Source organism: Tachyglossus aculeatus, chromosome 10 (genome assembly GCF_015852505.1).
Source record: "Tachyglossus aculeatus isolate mTacAcu1 chromosome 10, mTacAcu1.pri, whole genome shotgun sequence".
Classification (NCBI taxonomy): Eukaryota; Metazoa; Chordata; class Mammalia; order Monotremata; family Tachyglossidae; genus Tachyglossus; species Tachyglossus aculeatus.
The window spans coordinates 54,080,161-54,095,392 of NC_052075.1; the positions used below are offsets into that span (position 1 = coordinate 54,080,161).

The 15,232-nt window shown below is 53.5% G+C and overlaps 1 protein-coding gene across 2 annotated transcripts in view; it reads left to right on the plus strand.

Annotated features, from left to right (window-relative positions):
* Nucleotides 1-812: 812 nt before the first annotated feature.
* Nucleotides 813-15,232, plus strand: part of VDR (vitamin D receptor) — a 52,407-nt gene continuing 37,987 nt past the window's right edge. For both annotated transcript variants that reach the window (XM_038752539.1, XM_038752541.1), the window contains exons 1-2: nt 813-899; nt 4,627-4,716. The gene's annotated coding sequence lies outside the window, so the exon portion shown is untranslated. The remainder of the gene's footprint in view (nt 900-4,626; nt 4,717-15,232) is intronic.

Sequence of the window (15,232 nt, forward strand, 5' to 3'; positions counted from 1 at the left end):
GCCTTGAGGGCGTGGCCACATCTAGCGGCGTGCCCAATCATACGAGGTGCTGCCTAAGGGGCGTGGCCTATCGTGGGGGCGTGGCCACCTCTAGGAGCGTGGCCAATCGGACGAGGCGCTGCCCAGGGGGCGTGGTCCGTCTCGGGGCGTGGCCAATCAGGGGCGTTTCCCGCGTTGGGGGCGTGGCCTGTGCCTGTCAAAAGGCGGTGTCCGCGGCCGTGGCCTATTTTGAGGGCGTGGCCACAGCCGGGAGCGTGGCCAATCGGACGAGGTGTTGTCCAGGGGGCGTGGCCTGTCTTGAGCCGCAGCCAGGAGCGTGGCCAATCAGACGAGGTGTTGTCCTGGGGGGCGCGGCTAGCCTTGCGGGCGTGGTCACAACCAGGAGCGTGGCCAATCAGACGAGGTGTTGTCCAGGGGGCGTGGCCTGTCTTGCGGGCGTGGTCACAACCAGGAGAATGGCCAATCAGAAGAGGTGTTGTCCAGGGGGCGTGGCCTGTCTTGAGCCGCAGCCAGGAGCGCGGCCAATCAGACGAGGTGTTGCCCGGGAGGGGCGTGGCCTGTCTTGAGGGCGTGGCCAATCAGACGAGGTGCTGCCCAAGGGGCGCGGCCTATCGCGAGGGCGCGGCCACGTCTAGGAGCGTGGCCAATCGGACGAGGCGTTGCCCAGGGGGCGTGGCTCGCCACGAGGGCGCGGCCAATCAGGGGCGTTTCCCGCGTTGGGGGCGTGGCCTGTGCCTGTCAAAAGGCGGTGTCCGCGGCGCTGGCCGCGCAGAGCGGCGTGAGTGTCGCCCGGGGCAGGACGCTCTGCGCCGCGAGGGAGAGAAGCGGGGGACGGCGGACCCTGTAGGGACCAGGCCGGGCACGGGGGCCGTGCCACCCTGGGACTCTCAGCCTGCCAGGTACGGCGGTTTATTCATTCATTCATTCAAAAGTATTTATTGAGCGCTTACTGTGTGCAGAGCACTGGACTAAGCGCTTGGGAAGTCCAAGTTGGCAACATATAGAGAGACGGTCCCTCCCCGGCATCCCAGTTATTACCACCTACTCCTCGGCCCTGCGCCCTTGGGCTGGGGGACAGGAGTTTGGGGGTCGGCGCTGCCGTGCCAATCAATAATAATAATAATAATAATAATAATAATGACGGCATTTATTAAGCGCTTACTATGTGCCAAGCACTGTTCCAAGCGCTGGGGAGGTGACAAGGTGATCCGGTTGCCCCACGGGGGGCTCCCAGTCTTCATCCCCATTTGACAGATGAGGGAACTGAGGCCCAGAGAATAATAATGGCATTTATTAAGCGCTTAATTAACAGTGGGCTTAATTAAGCCCATTGTTGGGTAGGGACCGTCTCTATATGTTGCCAACTTGTACTTCCCAAGCGCTTAGTACAGTGCTCTGCACACAGTAAGTGCTCAATAAATACGATTGATTAATCCCGGCTCTGCCCTTATTAATGCCATAAATAATAGCATTTATTAAGCAAAGCACTGTTCCAAGCGCTGGGGAGGTGACAAGGTGGTCAGGTTGTCCCACGGGGGGCTCACAGTCTTCATCCCCATTTGACAGATGAGGGAACTGAGGCACAGATAATAATAATAATACTCTGTGCAAAGCACTGTTCTAAGCGCTGGGGAGGTGACAAGGTGATCAGGTTGTCCCACTGGGGGCTCACAGTCTTCATCCCCACTTTACAGATGAGGGAACTGAGGCACAGATAATAATAATGGTATTTATTAAGCGCTCACTATGTGCAAAGCACTGTTCCAAGCGCTGGGGAGGTGACAAGGTGATCCGGTTGCCCCATGGGGGGCTCACAGTCTTCATCCCCACTTTACAGATGAGGGAACTGAGGCACAGGTAATAATAATGGTATTTATTAAGCGCTTACTATGTGCCAAGCACTGTTCCAAGCATTGGGGAGGTGACAAGGTGATCAGGTTGGCCCACGGGGGGCTCACAGTCTTCATCCCCATTTGACAGATGAGTGAACTGAGGCACAGATGGTAATAATACTATGTGCAGAGCACTGTTCTAAGCGCTGGGGAGGTGACAAGGTGATCAGGTTGTCCCACGGGGGTGCTCACAGGCTTCATCCCCACTTTACAGATGAGGGAACTGAGGCACAGATAATAATAATGGTATTTATTAAGCGCTTTCTATGTGCAAAGTACTGTTCCAAGCGCTGGGGAGGTGACAAGGTGATCAGGTTGTCCCACGGGGGGCGCACAGTCTTCATCCCCATTTGACAGAAGAGGGAACTGAGGCACAGATGATAATAATACTATGTGCAAAGCACTGTTCTAAGCGCTGGGGAGGTGACAAGGTGGTCAGGTTGTCCCACAGGGGGCTCACAGTCTGCATCCCCATTTGACAGATGAGGGAACTGAGGCACAGATAATAATAATGGCATTTATTAAGCGCTTACTATGTGCAAAGCACTGTTCTAAGTGCTGAGGAGGTGACAAGGTGATCCGGTTGTCCCACGGGGGGCTCACAGTCTTCATCCCCATTTGACGGATGAGGTCACTGAGGCACGGAGAAGTGAAGTGACTCGCCCAAAGTCACACAGCTGACAGTTGGCTGTTTATTTTACTTGTACATATTTACTATTCTATCTATTTTATTTTGTTAACATGTTTTGTTTTGTCATCTGTCTCCCCCTTCTAGACTGTGAGCCCACTGTTGGGTAGGGACCGTCTCTAGATGTTGCCAACTTGTACTTCCCAAGCGCTTAGTACAGTGCTCTGCACACAGTAAGCGCTCAATAAATACGATTGAATGAAAGTTGGTGGAGTCGGGATTTGAACCCATGACCTCTGACTCCAAAGCCCGGGCTCTTTCCACTGAGCCACGTAGAAGGTGGTGCCAATGGGGGCACTTCCGGGAGAAGCAGCATGGCTCAGTGGAAAGAGCCCGGGCTTTGGAGTCAGTGGTCATGGGTTCAAATTCCAACTCCGCCACTGGTCAGCTGGGCGACCTTGGGCAAGTCACTTCACTTCTCTGGGCCTCAGTTACCTCATCTGGAAAATGGGGATGAAGACTGTGAGCCCCCCGTGGGACAACCTAATCATCTTGTAACCTCCCCAGCTCTTAGAACAGTGCTTTGCACATAGTAAGCGCTTAATAATAATAATAATGATAATTTTGGTATTTATTAAGCACTTACTATGTGCCACTTCTAGTCTATGTGCCACTGGGGCCGTGCCAGCCTGGGACTCTGTGTGCCAGGTATGGGGGTTCATTCATTCATTCAATCGTATTTATTGAGTGGCACAGTCTTCTAGACTGTGAGCCCACTGTTGGGTAGGGACCATCTCTATATGTTGCCAACTTGTACTTCCCAAGCGCTTAGTACAGTGCTCTGCACACAGTAAGCGCTCAATAAGTACGATTGATTGATTGATTAATCCCGGCTCTGCCCTTATCAGCTGTGTGACTCTGGGCCAGTCACTTCACTTCTCTGGGCCTCAGTTATCTCATCTGTCAAACGGGGATTAAGACTGTGAGCCCCACGTGGGACAACCTGATTCTACCCCAGCGTTTAGAGCAGTGCTTGGCACATAGTAAGCGCTTAACAAATACCATTATTATCATTAATTCATTCAATCGTATTTATTGAGCGCTTACTGTGTGCAGAGCACTGTACTGTGCTGAGAAGCAGCGTGGCTCAGTGGAAAGGGCACAGGCTTTGGAGTCAGAGGTCATGGGTTCAAATCCCAGCTCCGCCAACTGTCAGCTGTGTGACTTTGGGCAAGTCACTTCGCTTCTCCGGGCCTCAGTTCCCTCATCTGTCAAATGGGGATGAAGACTGTGAGCCCCCCGTGGGGCAACCTGATCACCTTGTAACCTCCCCAGCGCTTAGAACAGTGCTTTGCACATAGTAAGCACTTAATAAATGCCATTATTATTATTATTACTAAGCGCTTGGGAAGTCCAAGTCGGCAACATCTAGAGACGGTCCCTACCCAACAGCGGGCTCACAGTCTAGGAGGGGGAGACAGACGGCAAAACAAAACATATTAACATTATTAATGGCTGGAAGGGGTCCCTGATCATCATCAATCGTATTTATTGAGTGCTTACTGTGTGCAGAGCACTGTACTAAGCGCTTGGGAAGTACAAATTGGCAACATATAGAGACAGTCCCTACCCAACAGTGGGCTCACAGTCTAAAAGGGGGAGGCAGAGAACAAAACCAAACCTACTAACAAAATAAATAGAATAGGGGAATGGGCCCGGCCGGTTGAGACCGGAGAGTCCCTCAGTTTACCCTTAATTCGTCTGTACCCTTTGCGCTCCTCCTTCTTCACCTCCTCCTCCTCTGTCCGTGTGGTGAGTGAGTCAGCCTGCCGTCTGGGCTCCTTCCCCCGCCAGAGGGGCAGAAGGCCGGGCAGACGGGCACGATCTCCGGCTCCGCAGGAGCACTCCTGGGCACACCTCGGCTCCTCTGCCCCCGACTTCGCTCCTCCACGTGGCAGGGCTGGGGGGGCGGCTGCTTGAGGCCGGAGGGCCGGGGACCCAGCGGACCAGCGGCACGGGCCTTCCCGTGGGATTGGCTCTGGAAGAGAAGGATTGTGGTGCCTGCCGTGGGCTGAACGAGCACCCCCTCTCTCTCTCTGCCCCCAGGCCTTCGAGGCAGGTCCCAGCTCGCCCGCCGGGGAGACGTCCGGGACCCCCCATCCACCCCGACCGCCGCCTCGGAGCCGAGTTGCGCTGGTGAGTCCTGGGATGGGAGCGGGCAGGTGCCACGGTGCCGGCTGGCAGGAGAGCAATCGATCAATCAATCAATCGTATTTATTGAGCGCTTACTGCGTGCAGAGCACTGGACTAAGCGCTTGGGAAGTCCAAGTTGGCAACCTATAGAGACAGTCCCTACCCAACAGTCTAGAAGAGAGGCAGGCATCTGGGGTAGGAGGATGGCCCGGCCTGCCCCCCCAAACACGCTCGCCCCTTTTGTCCCCCGTGCCGTCCCCGGCCCAGATGCCCAGTCCGGGGTCCGACCCGTCCCGGAGAGGCGGGGCTGCTCAGCGCGGTGCCCGTCTCCCTCGGGTGCTGGAGGCCACTACGCTTCCTCCTGGGACTGAGGTGGGGCAGGCCTGTAGCCAAATTGCCCTGGAGATAGTCGTCGAATCTCTCCGTGGCCTTTGTTCAGCGGGGAGAGAGGGCAGGGCGCAGGGGTTAGGTGCCAGGCTCCCAGCCGGACCGGGCTGCGGGTGAACTCGGAGTCTAGGAAGCTGGGGAGTCCTGAGGGGTGGGGCTGGGTGCGGGGGTCTCTGTTTACCCCTCCATTTGGGTTGGACGGGGCCCGGAGTCCCCCCGGAGACCCTCAGCACTGTGCCGCGCGAGGGGGGCCCGGGAGGAGCCGGGGGCGGCTCCGACCCAGCGTCCCGGTTTGGGGGTGACTCGGGGAGGTCACGGCTTCAGGGCTGCGCCTCAACCACCCGAGTGCACCCCTGGAGTCCGGGGCCCAGGGACTGATCGGGGTTGCCTCCTGGGATTCTGGACCTGGGTTCTAATCCCGGCTCCGCCACTTGCCCGTCGTGTCACTTCGCTTCTCCGGGCCCCGCTTGTCTGCCGTGTGACCTTGGGTAAGTCACTTCACTTCTCCGGGCCTCCTTGGGCAAGTCACTTCACTTCTCTGAGCCTCAGTTCCCTCATCTGTAAAATGGGGATTAAGACTGTGAGCCCCCCATGGGACAACCTGGTCACTTTGCATCCTCCCCAGCGCTTAGGACAGTGCTTTGCACATAGTAAGCGCTTAACAAATGCCAACATTCTGCGGGCCTCAGTTCCCTCATCTGTAAAATGGGGATGGGGACTTTGAGCCCCACGTGGGACAGGGCCTGTGTCCGACCCGATTAGGTTGTATCTCCCCCAGCGATTAGAACAGCGCTTGACACGTGGTAAGCGCTTAACAGAGAAGCAGCGTGGCTTAGTGGAAAGCGCGCAGGCTTTGGAGTCAGAGGTCGTGGGTTCAAATCCCGGCTCCGCCAATTGTCAGCTGGGTGACTTTGGGCAAGTCACTTCTCTGGGCCTCAGTTCCCTCATCTGTAAAATGGGGATGAAGACTGCGAGCCCCATGTGGGACAGGGCCTGTGTCCAACCCGATTAGGTTGTATCTCCCCCGGCGATTAGAACAGCGCTTGACACGTGGTGAGCGCTTAACAGAGAAGCAGCGTGGCTTAGTGGAAAGAGCGCAGGCTTGGGAGTCAGAGGTCGTGGGTTCAAATCCGAGCTCCGCCAATTGTCAGCTGGGTGACTTTGGGCAAGTCACTTCACTCCTCTGGGCCTCAGTTACCTCATCTGTAAAATGGAGATTAAGACCGTGAGCCCCCCATGGGACAACCTGATCACCTTGTAACCTCCCCAGCGCTTAGAACAGTGCTTTGCACATAGTAAGCACTTAATAAATACCATCATTATTATTAACAGATACTATTATTATTATTATTGGTGGTTTTGCTTTCCTTGGACCCAAATGACGTTCCTGTGGGTATAGAGTGGAACGGGCAGGGATGGCACCCTCCGCCCCCTTCATTCATTCATTCATTCATTCAGTCGTATTTATTGAGCACTTACTGTATGCAGAGCACTGTACTAAGTGCTTGGGAAGTACAAGTTGGCAACCTATAGAGACGGTCCCTTTTATTGAGCGCTTACTGTGTGCAGAGCACTGGACTAAGCGCTTGGGAAGTCCAAGTTGGCAACATCTAGAGACGGACCCTACCCGACAGTGGGCTCACAGTCGAGAAGGAATATTCCTTCCTTCAGTCTAGAAGGAATATTCTATATTCCTATGAATATACACAGTGCCACCTTGCCCGAGACATCCCGGACGCTCTTTGATCTCATGTGGGCAGTACCCCTGCCCCATCTCACTCACGCCCAGGCCAGCGACATCAGGCAAGAGGCCACTGGAAAGGGAGCCAAAGTTGACACTTCTGGGGAGGGGTGGACGGGGGGACCCTGTTTGCCCACCACCTTTGCCAGTCCTCTAGGTCACCCCTGGGCTAAAGTGAGGAGGGGAGAGTCAAGGCCCGACCGGAGGACGAGCGGAGGAGACAGACGGGAGGGTCACTCAAAGAGTAGCCATGGTGCCACAAACCGCTCCGGAAAACATAGCCAGGGAGTGGGGCGAGGAGTGCACGGAGAAGGGCGTGGAATACCAACCAGTTTCCCTGCCTGGTAGGCGCGGGCCGGAGCGGTGCCAGCATGGAGGAGAAGAGCCACCGCTGTGGCTGTCGGACTCTCTGTACTGTCCCTTCGGGGGCAGCCCTGGTGCTAGCCCTGATGCCAACGGAGGGCACCCCGGGCCCTCGTGGCGGGGAGACCAGGGACCGAGTTGGCACCGGGTGAGCAAGGGCGCGCGCGTGTTTGTGTGCGTGTGTGTGTGAGAGCAAGTGCTTGCATGAGCGGGTGCGTGCGAGTCACGCCTGTGCAAACCTGCCGTGCAGGTCCGTCCTCAGCTCGGAAACAGACAGAGCAGTGTCCCAGGGCCGAGGCGCACACAAAGGAGCCATTCTGCCACAGGGAGAGCCAGGGGCCCGGGCACATGGCGGGCAACCTCACCCCCGAAGCGGCCCGGGGTCCAGAAAGGCCGCTTCCCCACCGAGGCCTCGCCCGGGCCCCAGCTGAAGGCCGGTCCCGTCACCTGGGCCCCGGGGCCCGCCGAGGGGCTGGGCAGCCTGGCGTTGGCTCTGGGAGGACCGGGTCCTGCCAAGTGCCAAGGGGCACCTTTCCCCGGGGGCAAGGGCAGGTTTCAGGACGGTGGGATTAACTGAGCCGGGGAAGGCCTGCTCGGGCCAAAGCCGGCTAAGGTGCTCCCGTGCTCTCAGCTACCCAGAGCTGTGCGTTATTCAACTCCAGATTACTCTCTACTCACTCATTCAGGAGAAGCAGCGTGGCTCAGTGGGAAGAGCCCGGGCTTGGGAGTCAGAGGTCATGGGTTCTAATCCCAGCTCCGCCACGTGTCTGCAAGTCACTTAATAATAATAATAATAATGGCATTTATTAAGCGCTTACTATGTGCAAAGCACTGTTCTAAGCGCTGGGGGAGGTTACAAGGAGATCAGGTTGTCCCACGGGGGGCTCACAGTCTTAATCCCCATTTTCCAGATGAGGTAACTGAGGCCCAGAGAAGTTAAGTGACTTGCCCAAGGTCACACAGCTGACAATTGGCGGAGCCGGGATCTGAACCCATGTCCCCTGACTCCAAAGCCCTTCCACTGAGCCACGCTGCTTCTCTGAGCCTCAGTTCCCTCACCTGTAAAATGGGGATTAAGACTGTGAGCCCCCACGTGGGACAACCTGATCACCTTGTATCCCCCCCAGCGCTTAGAACAGTGCTTTGCACATAGTAAGCATCATTATTATTATTCATTCATTCAATCGTATTTATTGAGCACTTACTGTGTGCAGAGCACTGTACTAAGCACTTGGGAAGTCCAAGTCGGCAACATCTAGAGACGATCCCTACCCAACAACGGGCTCACAGTCTAGATGGGGGAGACAGACAACAAAACAAAACAAAAGCTCCTCTCCTCTCCCAGTGGGTGGGAGATACAAGTTAATCAGGTTGGACACAGTCCCTGTCCCACATGGGGCTCACTGTCTTCATCCCCACTTTACAGATGCGGAAACTGAAGCCCAGAAAAGCTAATTGTCTTGTCCAAGGTCACACAGCAGACATGTGGTGGAACTGGGATTAGAACTCGGGTCCTTCTGGCTCCCAGACACATGCTGAATAATAATAATAATAATAATAATATTCATTCATTGTCATATTTATTGAGCGCTTACTGTGTGCAGAGCACTGTACTAAGCGCTTAGGAAGTGCAAGTTGGCAACATATACAATCCCTACCCAACAGTGGGTTCACAGTCTGGAAGTTCACAGTCTACTACTACTACTAATAATAATAATGTGGTATTTGTTAAGTGCTTACTGTGTGCAGAGCACTGTTCTAAGCCCTGGGGAGGTTACAAGGTGGTCAGGTTGTCCCACGGGGGGCTCACAGTCTTAATCCCCATTTTCCAGATGAGGTCACTGAGGCCCAGAGAAGTGAAGTGGCTTGCCCAAAGTCACACAGCTGACAGTTGGCGGAGCTGGGAATAGAACCCGTGACCTCTGACTCCAAAGCCCGGGCTCTTTCCACTGAGCCACGCTGCTTCTCCTCCTCCTCCTCCTCCTACTAATAATAATAGCATTTATTAAGCACTTACTATGTGCAAAGCACTGTTCTAAGCGCTGGGGAGGTTCCAAGGTGATCAGGTTGTCCCACGGGGGGCTCACAGTCTTCATCCCCATTTTATAGATGAGGTCACTGAGGCTCAGAGAAGTGAAGTGACTTGCTCAAAGTCACACAGCTGACAGTTGGCGGAGCCGGGATTAGAACCCGTGACCTCTGACTCCAAAGCCCGGGCTCTTTCCACTGAGCCATGCTGCTTCTCCTCCTCCTCCTCCTCCTCCTCCTACTACTACTACTAATAATAGCATTTATTAAGCACTTACTATGTGCAAAGCACTGTTCTAAGCGCTGGGGAGGTTCCAAGGTGATCAGGTTGTCCCACGGGGGGCTCACAGTCTTAATCCTCATTTTATAGATGAGGTCACTGAGGCTCAGAGAAGTGAAGTGACTTGCTCAAAGTCACACAGCTGACAGTTGGCGGAGCCGGGATTAGAACCCGTGACCTCTGACTCCAAAGCCCGGGCTCTTTCCACTGAGCCATGCTGCTTCTCCTCCTTCTCCTCCTCCTCCTCCTCCTACTACTAATAATAGCATTTATTAAGCACTTACTATGTGCAAAGCACTGTTCTAAGCGCTGGGGAGGTTCCAAGGTGATCAGGTTGTCCCACGGGGGGCTCACAGCCTTAGTCCTCATTTTATAGATGAGGTCACTGAGGCCCAGAGAAGTGAAGTGACTTGCTCAAAGTCACACAGCTGACAGTTGGCGGAGCCGGGATTAGAACCCGTGACCTCTGACTCCAAAGCCCGGGCTCTTTCCACTGAGTCGCGCTGCTTCTCTAAAGCTTGATGGGCAGTGGGCCTGAGAGCACCCCCAGTTGGGTGGGCAGGAGTTTTTACCCAGGGCCTTGGAGAGAGCAGGGAAGGGGGAAGCAGAGGGGGCATCCGGGATTTGGGGGAGCTCTTGGTTCCAGGGCCGGTGACTTCAGACGGGGGAAAAATTGGCCTCCCTTTCCCGGGATGGCCAGTGACGGGACACGACTTCGCATGCGACAGGCCGGACCCACGGCCGAGCGCGGGTTTGTCATGTGGGATGCTTAGGAGCAGCCCGCCCGATTCTCTCTCAAGAACGTCCTAACAGTAAAAGCAAATGAGAAACGCAGAGATCAAAAACTTTCTCCATACCGTTTTCCCCCAGTTGCCAAACTAGAGAAGCAGCCCGGCCTATGGGATAGAGCACAGGCCTGGGAGTTCTAGACTGTTGGGCAGGGACCGTCTCTCTATGTTGCCAACTTGTCCTTCCCAAGCGCTTAGTACAGTGCTCTGCACACAGTAAGCGCTCAATAAATACGATTGATTGATTGGGAGTTCAAAGGGCTTGGGTTCTTATCCCGGCTCCGCCACTTATCTGCTGGGCGACCTTGGCGAAGTCACTGCTCTGGGCTTCAGAGAAGCAGCGTGGCTCAGTGGAAAGAGCCCGGGCTTTGGAGTCTGAGGTCATGGGTTCAAATCCCGGCTCCGCCGCGTGACTGCCGTGTGACCTTGGGCAAGTCACTTAGCTTCTCTGAGCCTCAGTTACCTCATCTGTAAAATAGAGATTAAGATTGTGAGCCCCATGCGGGGCAACTTGATCACCTTGTATCCACCCCAGCGCTTAGAACAGTGCTCTGCACGTAGTAAGCGCTTAACAAATGCTATTATTATTATTATTCAGTTCCTTCATCTATAAAATGGGGATGAAGATGAGCCCCATGCGGGTCAGGGATTGTGTCCAAATTGATCAACTTGAATATATTCCAGCGCTTAGTACAAAAATATTTTAAAAAAATTGCCGTGCTTCAATCACTCTGAATAGAAAATCCTTGCGGGTAACACTTGGAGAGTCGGAGGGGCCCCTGCTTTGTACAAGCCGGCAGAGTCCGCTGAGGTGCTTGAGCCTCTCTCTCTCTCTCTCACCTTTTGGCTTTCCAACTGGGAGAGGGGATCGGGAGGGATCCGGAGGAGGGCCAGGGGATGGGCCGGGGGAGCAGCCTGGCTTTCCTGGAAGGGCAGGTCCGTTTTCCCAAGCTGGATGAAGGGACAAGGAAGAGTGGTGTTTAATTGACGCTCCTCACCGGCCCCGGGACTCTTCCCTTTACCCTGTTCCTGCTCTGCCAAAGAGCCCTGGGATGGGACAGGTTGGGGAGTGGTCAAGGAAAGTCCAGAGGGAGGTGGACGGGGAACTGGACCGGAGATGACCCCCACCCTCCACAGTGGGCACCGGGAAGTGTTGGCAGATTAGGCTGATCATCATCAATCGTATTTATTGAGCGCTTATTATGTGCAGAGCACTGTACTAAGTGCTTGGGAAGTACAAATTAGCAACGTGTCGAGACAGTCCCTACCCAACAGTGGGCTCACAGTCTAAAAGGGGGAGACAGAGAACAAAACCAAACATACTAACAAAATAAAATAAATAGAATAGATATGTGCAAGTAAAATAAATAAATAAATAGGGTAATAAACATGTACAAACATATATACATATGTACAGGTGATGGCAAACAAGTTAGGAAAAATATAATGATAACACTGGTATTTAAGCACTTACTATGTGACAGGAACTATACTAATCACTGGAGGGGTTACAAGCAAATCAGCTGGGACACAGTCCCTGTCCCACATGGGGCTCACAGCCTTAATCCCCATTTTACAGATGAGGGAACTGAGGCATAGAAAAATTAAATGATTTGCCCGAGGTCACACAGCTGACAGGTGGCAGAGCTGGAATTAGAACCCAAGTCCTTCAGACTCCGAGACCCGGGTTCTACCCATAGGCCGTGCTGGAAAACAGCTGGCTCCCGCTCGCTGGGCAGACGGCCTCCGTGAGCTGCAGAGTAAGTCACACCAACCCACGCCAACTCCAGACCTCTTTCCAGGAGGCCTTTCCAGACTGAGCCCCTTCCTTCCTCTCCCCCTCGTCCCCCTCTCCATCCCCCCCATCTTACCTCCTTCCCTTCCCCACAGCACCTGTATATATGTATATATGTTTGTACATATTTTTTTACTCTATTTATTTATTTATTCATTTATCTTGTACATATCTATTCTATTTATTTTATTTTGTTAGTATGTTTGGTTTTGCTCTCTGTCTCCCGCTTCTAGACTGTGAGCCCGCTGTTGGGTAGGGACTGTCTCTATCTGTTGCCGACTTGTACTTCCCAAGCGCTTAGTACAGTGCTCTGCACACAGTAAGCACTCAATAAATACGATTGATTGATTGATTGATTTCCACCCGCCTATTCCTCCTGGCCCCCTCCGGAGGACACCTATCCCGCCGCCCCCCGCTCCCAGCCTGCCTGCCCCGGGCCCAGGGTGTTTGATTTTCTCGAATGAGCTGGGTCCGGCCGAGAGGCCCCCCGCTTCCTCCTCAAAAGGGCTTCTTCTAGACTGTGAGCCCACTGTTGGGTAGGGACCGTCTCTATATGTTGCCACCTTGGACTTCCCAAGCGCTTAGTACAGTGCTTGGCACACAGTAAGTGCTCAATAAATACGATTGATTGATTGCTGGACCCTGGGGGCAACCATTTGGTCCTCCCCTGGGCCAGGAGATCTCCCCCTAATCAGTGCCCAGAGTTAGTCCAGCGGGAATACTGAGGCAGGATGCTCCGTGCTGTGCCCGGATCATCATCATCAATCATATTTATTGAGCGCTTACTGTGTGCAGGGCACTGGACTAAGCGCTTGGGAAGTACAAATTGGCAACATATAGAGACAGCCCCTACCCAACAGTGGGCTCACAGTCTAAAAGGGGGAGACAAAACCAAACATACTAACAAAATAAAATAAATAGAATAGATATGTACAAGTAAAATAAATAGAGTAATAAATATGTACAAACATATATACAGGTGCTGTGGGGAAGGGAAGGAGGTAAGATGGGGGGGATGGAGAGGGGAACGAGGGGGAGAGGAAGGAAGGGGCTCAGTCTGGGAAGGCCTCCTGGAGGAGGTGAGCTCTCAGTAGGGCCTTGAAGGGAGGAAGAGAGCGAGCTTGGCGGATGGGCAGAGGGATTGGGGGCATTCCAGGCCCGGATGGCAGGCCCCACCTGGAAAAGCGGACGGGGTACGTACGTGGGGCTGGGCCACGGGCCAAGGCTGGGCAGTAGCCTTCGGCCTGCTCCAGTGGGGTCCAGCACCACGGAACCCCACCCCCCAGGTGCCCTCTGACCTTGGGGGGATTGGCCACCCTAGAAGCCCCTCTCTCTCTCTCTCTCTGGGCTTCTGACTCCTTCCCTTGAGGTGTCATGGCCATTTCAGGCCCCCAAATCCAGACCTGAGGAGAAGGAGGTGTGGGCCGGGATCACGGAAAGCCCGGTAGGAGGTTCTGAACTGCCTCATTAGAGCTGGGTTCAGGGGTCTGGGCTCCACCTCCCCCTGGGATCATCTCATTCATTCAGTCGTATTTATTGAGCACTTACTGTGTGCAGAGCACTGTACTAAGCACTTGGGAAATCTCCCGCTCAGACCCCAGGCCTCCCCAGACCCCAAGCTCTCCCCCTTAGCTTCCCGTCTCAGAGACCATAGACCAGAGACTCGGGGAAGCGGCGTGGCTCAGTGGAAAGAGCCCGGGCTTTGGAGTCAGAGGTCAGGGGTTCAAATCCCGGCTCCGCCACTTGTCAGCTGGGTGACTTTGGGCAAGTCACTTCACTTCTCGGGGCCTCAGTGACCTCATCTGGAAAATGGGGATTAAGACTGTGAGCCCCCCATGGGACAACATAATAATAATAATAATAATAATGAAGGCATTTGTTAAGCGCTTACTATGTGCAAAGCACTGTTCTAAGCGCTGGGGGGATACAAGGTGATCAGGTTGTCCCGCATGGGGCTCACAGTTATCATTCCCATTCTACAGATGAGGTAACGGAGGCTCCGAGAAGTTGTGACATGATCACCTTGTAACCTCCCCAGCGTACCTCCTTCCCTTTCCCACAGCACCTGTATGTATGCATATATGTTTGTACTATTTACTACTCTATTTATTTATTGATTGATTTTACTTGTACATGTCTATTCTATTTATTTTATTTTGTTAGTATGTTTGGTTTTGTTCTCTGTCTCCCCCTTTTAGACTGTGAGCCCACTGTTGGGTAGGGACTGTCTCTAGATGTTGCCAATTTGTACTTCCCAAGCACTTAGTACAGTGCTCTGCACATAGTAAGCGCTCAATAAGTACGATTGATGATGACGATGATATAATAAGTGCTTAATAAATGCCATTATTATCATTATTATTATTATTATTATTATTATATACTTTTCTGGCCTGTCGGCAGGAGGGGCAACCGGATTGGGGCTGGGGGCAGGGAGTGATTCTAAGCAACAGAGTGGTGGAGGTGGTTGGATTTGGGGAGCAGGGATGTTGGGGGCGGAGGTGTGTAGTAGCTGTCTCTGTTTTGGAACCAATGATAGAACCATTTTAGGCTGGGAGCCACAGGGACTGGGTCCAACCTGATGAACTTGTAGCTACCGCAGCCCTAAGAACAGTGCTTGACACATAGTAGGTGCTTAAAAAAATGCCATAATAATAATAATAATAATAATAATAATAATAATAATGATAACTGTTCTCTCCTAATGCCATAGTAATAATAATAATACCTGTTCTCTCCTACTTCGAATGCGAGCCCCGTATGGAACAGGGATGGTGTCCGACCTGATCAACTTGTATATACGGAGAAGCAGCGTGGCTCAGTGGAAAGAGCCCGGGCTTTGGAGTCAGAGGTCATGGGTTCAAATCCCGGCTCCGCCAACTGTCAGCTGTGTGACTCTGGGCGAGTCACTTCACTTCTCTGGACCTCAGTTACCTCAGCTGTAAAATGGGGATTAAGACTGTGAGCCCCCTGTGGGACAACCTGATCACCTTGGAACCTCCCCAGCGCTTAGAACAGTGCTTCACACATAGTAAGCGCTTAACATATACCATCATTATTATTATTATTATTATTATTATTATTATTATCATTATTATTGCTCCAGCGCTTAGAACAGTGCTTGACCCATAGTCAGC